The sequence below is a fragment of the Phyllobates terribilis genome, unplaced genomic scaffold (genome assembly GCF_046119375.1).
Source record: "Phyllobates terribilis strain yellow unplaced genomic scaffold, ASM4611937v1 Scaffold_142__1_contigs__length_4687701, whole genome shotgun sequence".
NCBI lineage: Eukaryota > Metazoa > Chordata > Amphibia > Anura > Dendrobatidae > Phyllobates > Phyllobates terribilis.
In genome coordinates this window covers 1,128,348-1,144,029 of record NW_027362902.1, presented here as the reverse complement: position 1 = coordinate 1,144,029, position 15,682 = coordinate 1,128,348, and the positions used below count along the sequence as shown (strand labels likewise).

The 15,682-nt window shown below is 44.9% G+C and overlaps 12 non-coding genes across 12 annotated transcripts; all 12 read right to left on the bottom strand.

Annotated features, from left to right (window-relative positions):
- Positions 1-432: 432 nt before the first annotated feature.
- On the bottom strand, positions 433-623 carry LOC141206149 (U2 spliceosomal RNA). The gene has a single exon (XR_012276815.1). It is a non-coding gene; the product is annotated as a U2 spliceosomal RNA (small nuclear RNA).
- Positions 624-1,738: 1,115 nt separating this feature from the next.
- Positions 1,739-1,929, bottom strand: LOC141206054 (U2 spliceosomal RNA). Its single transcript, XR_012276720.1, has one exon. It is a non-coding gene; the product is annotated as a U2 spliceosomal RNA (small nuclear RNA).
- A 1,115-nt stretch (positions 1,930-3,044) lies between these two features.
- Positions 3,045-3,235, bottom strand: LOC141206138 (U2 spliceosomal RNA). Its single transcript, XR_012276804.1, has one exon. It is a non-coding gene; the product is annotated as a U2 spliceosomal RNA (small nuclear RNA).
- Positions 3,236-4,350: 1,115 nt separating this feature from the next.
- Positions 4,351-4,541, bottom strand: LOC141206127 (U2 spliceosomal RNA). The gene has a single exon (XR_012276793.1). It is a non-coding gene; the product is annotated as a U2 spliceosomal RNA (small nuclear RNA).
- A 1,115-nt stretch (positions 4,542-5,656) lies between these two features.
- On the bottom strand, positions 5,657-5,847 carry LOC141206525 (U2 spliceosomal RNA). The gene has a single exon (XR_012277079.1). It is a non-coding gene; the product is annotated as a U2 spliceosomal RNA (small nuclear RNA).
- Positions 5,848-6,962: 1,115 nt separating this feature from the next.
- On the bottom strand, positions 6,963-7,153 carry LOC141206116 (U2 spliceosomal RNA). Its single transcript, XR_012276782.1, has one exon. It is a non-coding gene; the product is annotated as a U2 spliceosomal RNA (small nuclear RNA).
- A 1,115-nt stretch (positions 7,154-8,268) lies between these two features.
- Positions 8,269-8,459, bottom strand: LOC141206105 (U2 spliceosomal RNA). The gene has a single exon (XR_012276771.1). It is a non-coding gene; the product is annotated as a U2 spliceosomal RNA (small nuclear RNA).
- A 1,109-nt stretch (positions 8,460-9,568) lies between these two features.
- LOC141206094 (U2 spliceosomal RNA) lies at positions 9,569-9,759 on the bottom strand. The gene has a single exon (XR_012276760.1). It is a non-coding gene; the product is annotated as a U2 spliceosomal RNA (small nuclear RNA).
- Positions 9,760-10,874: 1,115 nt separating this feature from the next.
- On the bottom strand, positions 10,875-11,065 carry LOC141206082 (U2 spliceosomal RNA). The gene has a single exon (XR_012276748.1). It is a non-coding gene; the product is annotated as a U2 spliceosomal RNA (small nuclear RNA).
- A 1,109-nt stretch (positions 11,066-12,174) lies between these two features.
- Positions 12,175-12,365, bottom strand: LOC141206071 (U2 spliceosomal RNA). Its single transcript, XR_012276737.1, has one exon. It is a non-coding gene; the product is annotated as a U2 spliceosomal RNA (small nuclear RNA).
- A 1,115-nt stretch (positions 12,366-13,480) lies between these two features.
- On the bottom strand, positions 13,481-13,671 carry LOC141206060 (U2 spliceosomal RNA). The gene has a single exon (XR_012276726.1). It is a non-coding gene; the product is annotated as a U2 spliceosomal RNA (small nuclear RNA).
- A 1,115-nt stretch (positions 13,672-14,786) lies between these two features.
- On the bottom strand, positions 14,787-14,977 carry LOC141206514 (U2 spliceosomal RNA). Its single transcript, XR_012277068.1, has one exon. It is a non-coding gene; the product is annotated as a U2 spliceosomal RNA (small nuclear RNA).
- Positions 14,978-15,682: the final 705 nt, after the last annotated feature.

Here is a 15,682-nt window from a genome sequence, read left to right as displayed (position 1 = left end):
CAGCGCACATACCTGTTAGCTCAGGTGAGTTTAAAAGGCTGCTGTTGATAACAAGGGCATTTGCTAAATAGATGGTGTGTGTGCAACAATATACTGAAAGGTCAATTATATTGTGCAGCTTATCTCACCACCTGTAGTTATTTAGGTGAAAGCTCCAAAATGCTTGCCTAATATGTCTGTTTATCCAAAAGGAAGTAAAAAGGGAGAGCTAGAAAGATAGCATTGCATCACATTACATGGCAATGCAATGCACAGTTGCTGAAGTTGAACCAAAATGAGCTTGTAATCTGGCTTCTGCAACTTTGAACATGAAAAATCCAATGAGGAGAAGAAAAGCAAAGCCAAAGAGTCCATCCCAAAATCCGACAAACAAGCAAAATGAACAAAAAACATTGAATTCAATTCTTTCTGATTTTAGAAACTGCATTAAAGAAGGGGTGCACCGGTCCTGGAGATACTGCAATACCAGGTCAATGCGTGGAGTGGACAGAGCAAGCTCTTTTTCCATCTCCCTGTTCTAAAAATCCATTTAATATATGGTCCCCAGATAGGGGACGTATCAGATATTAAACTGATAAGAACAGATACTACACTTGATCTTAGCCAAAAGGCCGAGAAGCGATAACCAGAATTGGTTTCAAACTACGGAGCCACCCAAGGATCCTGAAAAGTCCATTTGTGGAGATGAGCTCCTGGACTCCCGTTAAGAAGACATGTTGTCAACCTCTAGATCCCTTACATGCCTGCACTTTTCGGCTTGCTGCTGCTGCAATCCACGCGTTTTAGATCTGCATAACTCCACCTCTTTAAACACAGCACCTTCACCCCCTGCTGTTCCCACCCGCCTCAACACCGTTGGAAGGGAGGAGAACCAATTAAGGCGGGGGGTGGGGTGGAACGAGCAGCTGTCTACCCTTAGCAGGAGGGCTCCTGATTACATACCTCTCCTGCTGCTGCTGCTGCTGGCTGTCCAGCAGCAGACTGAAGGTGGCTGCTGCTGTGCACAGGTATATAAAGGCTCAGAGCCTATTATGACACGCGCAGCCAGCGTTCCATTGCCACATTCCATCTACTGCAGGCAGGATACCTGGCTGGCTGAATGTCGCTGAGAAGCTCACAGAGACCGCCATAAGCAACAGTTTAACAGAATGCCACAGACTAATCAACCAAACTTTTTGGGTTGGGTTCTCTTTTATAGTCTGCAGGCATTAAATGAAAGAAGTCAGTGTTCCAGCAGAAGGAGACAACGTTTCAGAAAAGGCATTGTAGCAAACCAAAAAAGAAATTTTAAGCGCAGCAGAGTAACCAGCGCACATACCTGTTAGCTCAGGTGAGTTTAAAAGGCTGCTGTTGATAACAAGGGCATTTGCTAAATAGATGGTGTGTGTGCAACAATATACTGAAAGGTCAATTATATTGTGCAGCTTATCTCACCACCTGTAGTTATTTAGGTGAAAGCTCCAAAATGCTTGCCTAATATGTCTGTTTATCCAAAAGGAAGTAAAAAGGGAGAGCTAGAAAGATAGCATTGCATCACATTACATGGCAATGCAATGCACAGTTGCTGAAGTTGAACCAAAATGAGCTTGTAATCTGGCTTCTGCAACTTTGAACATGAAAAATCCAATGAGGAGAAGAAAAGCAAAGCCAAAGAGTCCATCCCAAAATCCGACAAACAAGCAAAATGAACAAAAAACATTGAATTCAATTCTTTCTGATTTTAGAAACTGCATTAAAGAAGGGGTGCACCGGTCCTGGAGATACTGCAATACCAGGTCAATGCGTGGAGTGGACAGAGCAAGCTCTTTTTCCATCTCCCTGTTCTAAAATTCCATTTAATATATGGTCCCCAGATAGGGGACGTATCAGATATTAAACTGATAAGAACAGATACTACACTTGATCTTAGCCAAAAGGCCGAGAAGCGATAACCAGAATTGGTTTCAAACTACGGAGCCACCCAAGGATCCTGAAAAGTCCATTTGTGGAGATGAGCTCCTGGACTCCCGTTAAGAAGACATGTTGTCAACCTCTAGATCCCTTACATGCCTGCACTTTTCGGCTTGCTGCTGCTGCAATCCACGCGTTTTAGATCTGCATAACTCCACCTCTTTAAACACAGCACCTTCACCCCCTGCTGTTCCCACCCGCCTCAACACCGTTGGAAGGGAGGAGAACCAATTAAGGCGGGGGGTGGGGTGAAACGAGCAGCTGTCTACCCTTAGCAGGAGGGCTCCTGATTACATACCTCTCCTGCTGCTGCTGCTGCTGGCTGTCCAGCAGCAGACTGAAGGTGGCTGCTGCTGTGCACAGGTATATAAAGGCTCAGAGCCTATTATGACACGCGCAGCCAGCGTTCCATTGCCACATTCCATCTACTGCAGGCAGGATACCTGGCTGGCTGAATGTCGCTGAGAAGCTCACAGAGACCGCCATAAGCAACAGTTTAACAGAATGCCACAGACTAATCAACCAAACTTTTTGGGTTGGGTTCTCTTTTATAGTCTGCAGGCATTAAATGAAAGAAGTCAGTGTTCCAGCAGAAGGAGACAACGTTTCAGAAAAGGCATTGTAGCAAACCAAAAAAGAAATTTTAAGCGCAGCAGAGTAACCAGCGCACATACCTGTTAGCTCAGGTGAGTTTAAAAGGCTGCTGTTGATAACAAGGGCATTTGCTAAATAGATGGTGTGTGTGCAACAATATACTGAAAGGTCAATTATATTGTGCAGCTTATCTCACCACCTGTAGTTATTTAGGTGAAAGCTCCAAAATGCTTGCCTAATATGTCTGTTTATCCAAAAGGAAGTAAAAAGGGAGAGCTAGAAAGATAGCATTGCATCACATTACATGGCAATGCAATGCACAGTTGCTGAAGTTGAACCAAAATGAGCTTGTAATCTGGCTTCTGCAACTTTGAACATGAAAAATCCAATGAGGAGAAGAAAAGCAAAGCCAAAGAGTCCATCCCAAAATCTGACAAACAAGCAAAATGAACAAAAAACATTGAATTCAATTCTTTCTGATTTTAGAAACTGCATTAAAGAAGGGGTGCACCGGTCCTGGAGATACTGCAATACCAGGTCAATGCGTGGAGTGGACAGAGCAAGCTCTTTTTCCATCTCCCTGTTCTAAAAATCCATTTAATATATGGTCCCCAGATAGGGGACGTATCAGATATTAAACTGATAAGAACAGATACTACACTTGATCTTAGCCAAAAGGCCGAGAAGCGATAACCAGAATTGGTTTCAAACTACGGAGCCACCCAAGGATCCTGAAAAGTCCATTTGTGGAGATGAGCTCCTGGACTCCCGTTAAGAAGACATGTTGTCAACCTCTAGATCCCTTACATGCCTGCACTTTTCGGCTTGCTGCTGCTGCAATCCACGCGTTTTAGATCTGCATAACTCCACCTCTTTAAACACAGCACCTTCACCCCCTGCTGTTCCCACCCGCCTCAACACCGTTGGAAGGGAGGAGAACCAATTAAGGCGGGGGGTGGGGTGGAACGAGCAGCTGTCTACCCTTAGCAGGAGGGCTCCTGATTACATACCTCTCCTGCTGCTGCTGCTGCTGGCTGTCCAGCAGCAGACTGAAGGTGGCTGCTGCTGTGCACAGGTATATAAAGGCTCAGAGCCTATTATGACACGAGCAGCCAGCGTTCCATTGCCACATTCCATCTACTGCAGGCAGGATACCTGGCTGGCTGAATGTCGCTGAGAAGCTCACAGAGACCGCCATAAGCAACAGTTTAACAGAATGCCACAGACTAATCAACCAAACTTTTTGGGTTGGGTTCTCTTTTATAGTCTGCAGGCATTAAATGAAAGAAGTCAGTGTTCCAGCAGAAGGAGACAACGTTTCAGAAAAGGCATTGTAGCAAACCAAAAAAGAAATTTTAAGCGCAGCAGAGTAACCAGCGCACATACCTGTTAGCTCAGGTGAGTTTAAAAGGCTGCTGTTGATAACAAGGGCATTTGCTAAATAGATGGTGTGTGTGCAACAATATACTGAAAGGTCAATTATATTGTGCAGCTTATCTCACCACCTGTAGTTATTTAGGTGAAAGCTCCAAAATGCTTGCCTAATATGTCTGTTTATCCAAAAGGAAGTAAAAAGGGAGAGCTAGAAAGATAGCATTGCATCACATTACATGGCAATGCAATGCACAGTTGCTGAAGTTGAACCAAAATGAGCTTGTAATCTGGCTTCTGCAACTTTGAACATGAAAAATCCAATGATGAGAAGAAAAGCAAAGCCAAAGAGTCCATCCCAAAATCCGACAAACAAGCAAAATGAACAAAAAACATTGAATTCAATTCTTTCTGATTTTAGAAACTGCATTAAAGAAGGGGTGCACCGGTCCTGGAGATACTGCAATACCAGGTCAATGCGTGGAGTGGACAGAGCAAGCTCTTTTTCCATCTCCCTGTTCTAAAAATCCATTTAATATATGGTCCCCAGATAGGGGACGTATCAGATATTAAACTGATAAGAACAGATACTACACTTGATCTTAGCCAAAAGGCCGAGAAGCGATAACCAGAATTGGTTTCAAACTACGGAGCCACCCAAGGATCCTGAAAAGTCCATTTGTGGAGATGAGCTCCTGGACTCCCGTTAAGAAGACATGTTGTCAACCTCTAGATCCCTTACATGCCTGCACTTTTCGGCTTGCTGCTGCTGCAATCCACGCGTTTTAGATCTGCATAACTCCACCTCTTTAAACACAGCACCTTCACCCCCTGCTGTTCCCACCCGCCTCAACACCGTTGGAAGGGAGGAGAACCAATTAAGGCGGGGGGTGGGGTGGAACGAGCAGCTGTCTACCCTTAGCAGGAGGGCTCCTGATTACATACCTCTCCTGCTGCTGCTGCTGCTGGCTGTCCAGCAGCAGACTGAAGGTGGCTGCTGCTGTGCACAGGTATGTAAAGGCTCAGAGCCTATTATGACACGCGCAGCCAGCGTTCCATTGCCACATTCCATCTACTGCAGGCAGGATACCTGGCTGGCTGAATGTCGCTGAGAAGCTCACAGAGACCGCCATAAGCAACAGTTTAACAGAATGCCACAGACTAATCAACCAAACTTTTTGGGTTGGGTTCTCTTTTATAGTCTGCAGGCATTAAATGAAAGAAGTCAGTGTTCCAGCAGAAGGAGACAACGTTTCAGAAAAGGCATTGTAGCAAACCAAAAAAGAAATTTTAAGCGCAGCAGAGTAACCAGCGCACATACCTGTTAGCTCAGGTGAGTTTAAAAGGCTGCTGTTGATAACAAGGGCATTTGCTAAATAGATGGTGTGTGTGCAACAATATACTGAAAGGTCAATTATATTGTGCAGCTTATCTCACCACCTGTAGTTATTTAGGTGAAAGCTCCAAAATGCTTGCCTAATATGTCTGTTTATCCAAAAGGAAGTAAAAAGGGAGAGCTAGAAAGATAGCATTGCATCACATTACATGGCAATGCAATGCACAGTTGCTGAAGTTGAACCAAAATGAGCTTGTAATCTGGCTTCTGCAACTTTGAACATGAAAAATCCAATGAGGAGAAGAAAAGCAAAGCCAAAGAGTCCATCCCAAAATCCGACAAACAAGCAAAATGAACAAAAAACATTGAATTCAATTCTTTCTGATTTTAGAAACTGCATTAAAGAAGGAGTGCACCGGTCCTGGAGATACTGCAATTCCAGGTCAATGCGTGGAGTGGACAGAGCAAGCTCTTTTTCCATCTCCCTGTTCTAAAAATCCATTTAATATATGGTCCCCAGATAGGGGACGTATCAGATATTAAACTGATAAGAACAGATACTACACTTGATCTTAGCCAAAAGGCCGAGAAGCGATAACCAGAATTGGTTTCAAACTACGGAGCCACCCAAGGATCCTGAAAAGTCCATTTGTGGAGATGAGCTCCTGGACTCCCGTTAAGAAGACATGTTGTCAACCTCTAGATCCCTTACATGCCTGCACTTTTCGGCTTGCTGCTGCTGCAATCCACGCGTTTTAGATCTGCATAACTCCACCTCTTTAAACACAGCACCTTCACCCCCTGCTGTTCCCACCCGCCTCAACACCGTTGGAAGGGAGGAGAACCAATTAAGGCGGGGGGTGGGGTGGAACGAGCAGCTGTCTACCCTTAGCAGGAGGGCTCCTGATTACATACCTCTCCTGCTGCTGCTGCTGCTGGCTGTCCAGCAGCAGACTGAAGGTGGCTGCTGCTGTGCACAGGTATATAAAGGCTCAGAGCCTATTATGACACGCGCAGCCAGCGTTCCATTGCCACATTCCATCTACTGCAGGCAGGATACCTGGCTGGCTGAATGTCGCTGAGAAGCTCACAGAGACCGCCATAAGCAACAGTTTAACAGAATGCCACAGACTAATCAACCAAACTTTTTGGGTTGGGTTCTCTTTTATAGTCTGCAGGCACTAAATGAAAGAAGTCAGTGTTCCAGCAGAAGGAGACAACGTTTCAGAAAAGGCATTGTAGCAAACCAAAAAAGAAATTTTAAGCGCAGCAGAGTAACCAGCGCACATACCTGTTAGCTCAGGTGAGTTTAAAAGGCTGCTGTTGATAACAAGGGCATTTGCTAAATAGATGGTGTGTGTGCAACAATATACTGAAAGGTCAATTATATTGTGCAGCTTATCTCACCACCTGTAGTTATTTAGGTGAAAGCTCCAAAATGCTTGCCTAATATGTCTGTTTATCCAAAAGGAAGTAAAAAGGGAGAGCTAGAAAGATAGCATTGCATCACATTACATGGCAATGCAATGCACAGTTGCTGAAGTTGAACCAAAATGAGCTTGTAATCTGGCTTCTGCAACTTTGAACATGAAAAATCCAATGAGGAGAAGAAAAGCAAAGCCAAAGAGTCCATCCCAAAATCCGACAAACAAGCAAAATGAACAAAAAACATTGAATTCAATTCTTTCTGATTTTAGAAACTGCATTAAAGAAGGGGTGCACCGGTCCTGGAGATACTGCAATACCAGGTCAATGCGTGGAGTGGACAGAGCAAGCTCTTTTTCCATCTCCCTGTTCTAAAAATCCATTTAATATATGGTCCCCAGATAGGGGACGTATCAGATATTAAACTGATAAGAACAGATACTACACTTGATCTTAGCCAAAAGGCCGAGAAGCGATAACCAGAATTGGTTTCAAACTACGGAGCCACCCAAGGATCCTGAAAAGTCCATTTGTGGAGATGAGCTCCTGGACTCCCGTTAAGAAGACATGTTGTCAACCTCTAGATCCCTTACATGCCTGCACTTTTCGGCTTGCTGCTGCTGCAATCCACGCGTTTTAGATCTGCATAACTCCACCTCTTTAAACACAGCACCTTCACCCCCTGCTGTTCCCACCCGCCTCAACACCGTTGGAAGGGAGGAGAACCAATTAAGGCGGGGGGTGGGGTGGAACGAGCAGCTGTCTACCCTTAGCAGGAGGGCTCCTGATTACATACCTCTCCTGCTGCTGCTGCTGCTGGCTGTCCAGCAGCAGACTGAAGGTGGCTGCTGCTGTGCACAGGTATATAAAGGCTCAGAGCCTATTATGACACGCGCAGCCAGCGTTCCATTGCCACATTCCATCTACTGCAGGCAGGATACCTGGCTGGCTGAATGTCGCTGAGAAGCTCACAGAGACCGCCATAAGCAACAGTTTAACAGAATGCCACAGACTAATCAACCAAACTTTTTGGGTTGGGTTCTCTTTTATAGTCTGCAGGCATTAAATGAAAGAAGTCAGTGTTCCAGCAGAAGGAGACAACGTTTCAGAAAAGGCATTGTAGCAAACCAAAAAAGAAATTTTAAGTGCAGCAGAGTAACCAGCGCACATACCTGTTAGCTCAGGTGAGTTTAAAAGGCTGCTGTTGATAACAAGGGCATTTGCTAAATAGATGGTGTGTGTGCAACAATATACTGAAAGGTCAATTATATTGTGCAGCTTATCTCACCACCTGTAGTTATTTAGGTGAAAGCTCCAAAATGCTTGCCTAATATGTCTGTTTATCCAAAAGGAAGTAAAAAGGGAGAGCTAGAAAGATAGCATTGCATCACATTACATGGCAATGCAATGCACAGTTGCTGAAGTTGAACCAAAATGAGCTTGTAATCTGGCTTCTGCAACTTTGAACATGAAAAATCCAATGAGGAGAAGAAAAGCAAAGCCAAAGAGTCCATCCCAAAATCCGACAAACAAGCAAAATGAACAAAAAACATTGAATTCAATTCTTTCTGATTTTAGAAACTGCATTTAAGAAGGGGTGCACCGGTCCTGGAGATACTGCAATACCAGGTCAATGCGTGGAGTGGACAGAGCAAGCTCTTTTTCCATCTCCCTGTTCTAAAAATCCATTTAATATATGGTCCCCAGATAGGGGACGTATCAGATATTAAACTGATAAGAACAGATACTACACTTGATCTTAGCCAAAAGGCCGAGAAGCGATAACCAGAATTGGTTTCAAACTACGGAGCCACCCAAGGATCCTGAAAAGTCCATTTGTGGAGATGAGCTCCTGGACTCCCGTTAAGAAGACATGTTGTCAACCTCTAGATCCCTTACATGCCTGCACTTTTCGGCTTGCTGCTGCTGCAATCCACGCGTTTTAGATCTGCATAACTCCACCTCTTTAAACACAGCACCTTCACCCCCTGCTGTTCCCACCCGCCTCAGCACCGTTGGAAGGGAGGAGAACCAATTAAGGCGGGGGGTGGGGTGGAACGAGCAGCTGTCTACCCTTAGCAGGAGGGCTCCTGATTACATACCTCTCCTGCTGCTGCTGGCTGTCCAGCAGCAGACTGAAGGTGGCTGCTGCTGTGCACAGGTATATAAAGGCTCAGAGCCTATTATGACACGCGCAGCCAGCGTTCCATTGCCACATTCCATCTACTGCAGGCAGGATACCTGGCTGGCTGAATGTCGCTGAGAAGCTCACAGAAACCGCCATAAGCAACAGTTTAACAGAATGCCACAGACTAATCAACCAAACTTTTTGGGTTGGGTTCTCTTTTATAGTCTGCAGGCATTAAATGAAAGAAGTCAGTGTTCCAGCAGAAGGAGACAACGTTTCAGAAAAGGCATTGTAGCAAACCAAAAAAGAAATTTTAAGCGCAGCAGAGTAACCAGCGCACATACCTGTTAGCTCAGGTGAGTTTAAAAGGCTGCTGTTGATAACAAGGGCATTTGCTAAATAGATGGTGTGTGTGCAACAATATACTGAAAGGTCAATTATATTGTGCAGCTTATCTCACCACCTGTAGTTATTTAGGTGAAAGCTCCAAAATGCTTGCCTAATATGTCTGTTTATCCAAAAGGAAGTAAAAAGGGAGAGCTAGAAAGATAGCATTGCATCACATTACATGGCAATGCAATGCACAGTTGCTGAAGTTGAACCAAAATGAGCTTGTAATCTGGCTTCTGCAACTTTGAACATGAAAAATCCAATGAGGAGAAGAAAAGCAAAGCCAAAGAGTCCATCCCAAAATCCGACAAACAAGCAAAATGAACAAAAAACATTGAATTCAATTCTTTCTGATTTTAGAAACTGCATTAAAGAAGGGGTGCACCGGTCCTGGAGATACTGCAATACCAGGTCAATGCGTGGAGTGGACAGAGCAAGCTCTTTTTCCATCTCCCTGTTCTAAAAATCCATTTAATATATGGTCCCCAGATAGGGGACGTATCAGATATTAAACTGATAAGAACAGATACTACACTTGATCTTAGCCAAAAGGCCGAGAAGCGATAACCAGAATTGGTTTCAAACTACGGAGCCACCCAAGGATCCTGAAAAGTCCATTTGTGGAGATGAGCTCCTGGACTCCCGTTAAGAAGACATGTTGTCAACCTCTAGATCCCTTACATGCCTGCACTTTTCGGCTTGCTGCTGCTGCAATCCACGCGTTTTAGATCTGCATAACTCCACCTCTTTAAACACAGCACCTTCACCCCCTGCTGTTCCCACCCGCCTCAACACCGTTGGAAGGGAGGAGAACCAATTAAGGCGGGGGGTGGGGTGGAACGAGCAGCTGTCTACCCTTAGCAGGAGGGCTCCTGATTACATACCTCTCCTGCTGCTGCTGCTGCTGGCTGTCCAGCAGCAGACTGAAGGTGGCTGCTGCTGTGCACAGGTATATAAAGGCTCAGAGCCTATTATGACACGCGCAGCCAGCGTTCCATTGCCACATTCCATCTACTGCAGGCAGGATACCTGGCTGGCTGAATGTCGCTGAGAAGCTCACAGAAACCGCCATAAGCAACAGTTTAACAGAATGCCACAGACTAATCAACCAAACTTTTTGGGTTGGGTTCTCTTTTATAGTCTGCAGGCATTAAATGAAAGAAGTCAGTGTTCCAGCAGAAGGAGACAACGTTTCAGAAAAGGCATTGTAGCAAACCAAAAAAGAAATTTTAAGTGCAGCAGAGTAACCAGCGCACATACCTGTTAGCTCAGGTGAGTTTAAAAGGCTGCTGTTGATAACAAGGGCATTTGCTAAATAGATGGTGTGTGTGCAACAATATACTGAAAGGTCAATTATATTGTGCAGCTTATCTCACCACCTGTAGTTATTTAGGTGAAAGCTCCAAAATGCTTGCCTAATATGTCTGTTTATCCAAAAGGAAGTAAAAAGGGAGAGCTAGAAAGATAGCATTGCATCACATTACATGGCAATGCAATGCACAGTTGCTGAAGTTGAACCAAAATGAGCTTGTAATCTGGCTTCTGCAACTTTGAACATGAAAAATCCAATGAGGAGAAGAAAAGCAAAGCCAAAGAGTCCATCCCAAAATCCGACAAACAAGCAAAATGAACAAAAAACATTGAATTCAATTCTTTCTGATTTTAGAAACTGCATTTAAGAAGGGGTGCACCGGTCCTGGAGATACTGCAATACCAGGTCAATGCGTGGAGTGGACAGAGCAAGCTCTTTTTCCATCTCCCTGTTCTAAAAATCCATTTAATATATGGTCCCCAGATAGGGGACGTATCAGATATTAAACTGATAAGAACAGATACTACACTTGATCTTAGCCAAAAGGCCGAGAAGCGATAACCAGAATTGGTTTCAAACTACGGAGCCACCCAAGGATCCTGAAAAGTCCATTTGTGGAGATGAGCTCCTGGACTCCCGTTAAGAAGACATGTTGTCAACCTCTAGATCCCTTACATGCCTGCACTTTTCGGCTTGCTGCTGCTGCAATCCACGCGTTTTAGATCTGCATAACTCCACCTCTTTAAACACAGCACCTTCACCCCCTGCTGTTCCCACCCGCCTCAGCACCGTTGGAAGGGAGGAGAACCAATTAAGGCGGGGGGTGGGGTGGAACGAGCAGCTGTCTACCCTTAGCAGGAGGGCTCCTGATTACATACCTCTCCTGCTGCTGCTGGCTGTCCAGCAGCAGACTGAAGGTGGCTGCTGCTGTGCACAGGTATATAAAGGCTCAGAGCCTATTATGACACGCGCAGCCAGCGTTCCATTGCCACATTCCATCTACTGCAGGCAGGATACCTGGCTGGCTGAATGTCGCTGAGAAGCTCACAGAAACCGCCATAAGCAACAGTTTAACAGAATGCCACAGACTAATCAACCAAACTTTTTGGGTTGGGTTCTCTTTTATAGTCTGCAGGCATTAAATGAAAGAAGTCAGTGTTCCAGCAGAAGGAGACAACGTTTCAGAAAAGGCATTGTAGCAAACCAAAAAAGAAATTTTAAGCGCAGCAGAGTAACCAGCGCACATACCTGTTAGCTCAGGTGAGTTTAAAAGGCTGCTGTTGATAACAAGGGCATTTGCTAAATAGATGGTGTGTGTGCAACAATATACTGAAAGGTCAATTATATTGTGCAGCTTATCTCACCACCTGTAGTTATTTAGGTGAAAGCTCCAAAATGCTTGCCTAATATGTCTGTTTATCCAAAAGGAAGTAAAAAGGGAGAGCTAGAAAGATAGCATTGCATCACATTACATGGCAATGCAATGCACAGTTGCTGAAGTTGAACCAAAATGAGCTTGTAATCTGGCTTCTGCAACTTTGAACATGAAAAATCCAATGAGGAGAAGAAAAGCAAAGCCAAAGAGTCCATCCCAAAATCCGACAAACAAGCAAAATGAACAAAAAACATTGAATTCAATTCTTTCTGATTTTAGAAACTGCATTAAAGAAGGGGTGCACCGGTCCTGGAGATACTGCAATACCAGGTCAATGCGTGGAGTGGACAGAGCAAGCTCTTTTTCCATCTCCCTGTTCTAAAAATCCATTTAATATATGGTCCCCAGATAGGGGACGTATCAGATATTAAACTGATAAGAACAGATACTACACTTGATCTTAGCCAAAAGGCCGAGAAGCGATAACCAGAATTGGTTTCAAACTACGGAGCCACCCAAGGATCCTGAAAAGTCCATTTGTGGAGATGAGCTCCTGGACTCCCGTTAAGAAGACATGTTGTCAACCTCTAGATCCCTTACATGCCTGCACTTTTCGGCTTGCTGCTGCTGCAATCCACGCGTTTTAGATCTGCATAACTCCACCTCTTTAAACACAGCACCTTCACCCCCTGCTGTTCCCACCCGCCTCAACACCGTTGGAAGGGAGGAGAACCAATTAAGGCGGGGGGTGGGGTGGAACGAGCAGCTGTCTACCCTTAGCAGGAGGGCTCCTGATTACATACCTCTCCTGCTGCTGCTGCTGCTGGCTGTCCAGCAGCAGACTGAAGGTGGCTGCTGCTGTGCACAGGTATATAAAGGCTCAGAGCCTATTATGACACGCGCAGCCAGCGTTCCATTGCCACATTCCATCTACTGCAGGCAGGATACCTGGCTGGCTGAATGTCGCTGAGAAGCTCACAGAAACCGCCATAAGCAACAGTTTAACAGAATGCCACAGACTAATCAACCAAACTTTTTGGGTTGGGTTCTCTTTTATAGTCTGCAGGCATTAAATGAAAGAAGTCAGTGTTCCAGCAGAAGGAGACAACGTTTCAGAAAAGGCATTGTAGCAAACCAAAAAAGAAATTTTAAGCGCAGCAGAGTAACCAGCGCACATACCTGTTAGCTCAGGTGAGTTTAAAAGGCTGCTGTTGATAACAAGGGCATTTGCTAAATAGATGGTGTGTGTGCAACAATATACTGAAAGGTCAATTATATTGTGCAGCTTATCTCACCACCTGTAGTTATTTAGGTGAAAGCTCCAAAATGCTTGCCTAATATGTCTGTTTATCCAAAAGGAAGTAAAAAGGGAGAGCTAGAAAGATAGCATTGCATCACATTACATGGCAATGCAATGCACAGTTGCTGAAGTTGAACCAAAATGAGCTTGTAATCTGGCTTCTGCAACTTTGAACATGAAAAATCCAATGAGGAGAAGAAAAGCAAAGCCAAAGAGTCCATCCCAAAATCCGACAAACAAGCAAAATGAACAAAAAACATTGAATTCAATTCTTTCTGATTTTAGAAACTGCATTAAAGAAGGGGTGCACCGGTCCTGGAGATACTGCAATACCAGGTCAATGCGTGGAGTGGACAGAGCAAGCTCTTTTTCCATCTCCCTGTTCTAAAAATCCATTTAATATATGGTCCCCAGATAGGGGACGTATCAGATATTAAACTGATAAGAACAGATACTACACTTGATCTTAGCCAAAAGGCCGAGAAGCGATAACCAGAATTGGTTTCAAACTACGGAGCCACCCAAGGATCCTGAAAAGTCCATTTGTGGAGATGAGCTCCTGGACTCCCGTTAAGAAGACATGTTGTCAACCTCTAGATCCCTTACATGCCTGCACTTTTCGGCTTGCTGCTGCTGCAATCCACGCGTTTTAGATCTGCATAACTCCACCTCTTTAAACACAGCACCTTCACCCCCTGCTGTTCCCACCCGCCTCAACACCGTTGGAAGGGAGGAGAACCAATTAAGGCGGGGGGTGGGGTGGAACGAGCAGCTGTCTACCCTTAGCAGGAGGGCTCCTGATTACATACCTCTCCTGCTGCTGCTGCTGCTGGCTGTCCAGCAGCAGACTGAAGGTGGCTGCTGCTGTGCACAGGTATATAAAGGCTCAGAGCCTATTATGACACGCGCAGCCAGCGTTCCATTGCCACATTCCATCTACTGCAGGCAGGATACCTGGCTGGCTGAATGTCGCTGAGAAGCTCACAGAGACCGCCATAAGCAACAGTTTAACAGAATGCCACAGACTAATCAACCAAACTTTTTGGGTTGGGTTCTCTTTTATAGTCTGCAGGCATTAAATGAAAGAAGTCAGTGTTCCAGCAGAAGGAGACAACGTTTCAGAAAAGGCATTGTAGCAAACCAAAAAAGAAATTTTAAGCGCAGCAGAGTAACCAGCGCACATACCTGTTAGCTCAGGTGAGTTTAAAAGGCTGCTGTTGATAACAAGGGCATTTGCTAAATAGATGGTGTGTGTGCAACAATATACTGAAAGGTCAATTATATTGTGCAGCTTATCTCACCACCTGTAGTTATTTAGGTGAAAGCTCCAAAATGCTTGCCTAATATGTCTGTTTATCCAAAAGGAAGTAAAAAGGGAGAGCTAGAAAGATAGCATTGCATCACATTACATGGCAATGCAATGCACAGTTGCTGAAGTTGAACCAAAATGAGCTTGTAATCTGGCTTCTGCAACTTTGAACATGAAAAATCCAATGAGGAGAAGAAAAGCAAAGCCAAAGAGTCCATCCCAAAATCCGACAAACAAGCAAAATGAACAAAAAACATTGAATTCAATTCTTTCTGATTTTAGAAACTGCATTAAAGAAGGAGTGCACCGGTCCTGGAGATACTGCAATTCCAGGTCAATGCGTGGAGTGGACAGAGCAAGCTCTTTTTCCATCTCCCTGTTCTAAAAATCCATTTAATATATGGTCCCCAGATAGGGGACGTATCAGATATTAAACTGATAAGAACAGATACTACACTTGATCTTAGCCAAAAGGCCGAGAAGCGATAACCAGAATTGGTTTCAAACTACGGAGCCACCCAAGGATCCTGAAAAGTCCATTTGTGGAGATGAGCTCCTGGACTCCCGTTAAGAAGACATGTTGTCAACCTCTAGATCCCTTACATGCCTGCACTTTTCGGCTTGCTGCTGCTGCAATCCACGCGTTTTAGATCTGCATAACTCCACCTCTTTAAACACAGCACCTTCACCCCCTGCTGTTCCCACCCGCCTCAACACCGTTGGAAGGGAGGAGAACCAATTAAGGCGGGGGGTGGGGTGGAACGAGCAGCTGTCTACCCTTAGCAGGAGGGCTCCTGATTACATACCTCTCCTGCTGCTGCTGCTGCTGGCTGTCCAGCAGCAGACTGAAGGTGGCTGCTGCTGTGCACAGGTATATAAAGGCTCAGAGCCTATTATGACACGCGCAGCCAGCGTTCCATTGCCACATTCCATCTACTGCAGGCAGGATACCTGGCTGGCTGAATGTCGCTGAGAAGCTCACAGAGACCGCCATAAGCAACAGTTTAACAGAATGCCACAGACTAATCAACCAAACTTTTTGGGTTGGGTTCTCTTTTATAGTCTGCAGGCACTAAATGAAAGAAGTCAGTGTTCCAGCAGAAGGAGACAACGTTTCAGAAAAGGCATTGTAGCAAACCAAAAAAGAAATTTTAAGCGCAGCAGAGTAACCAGCGCACATACCTGTTAGCTC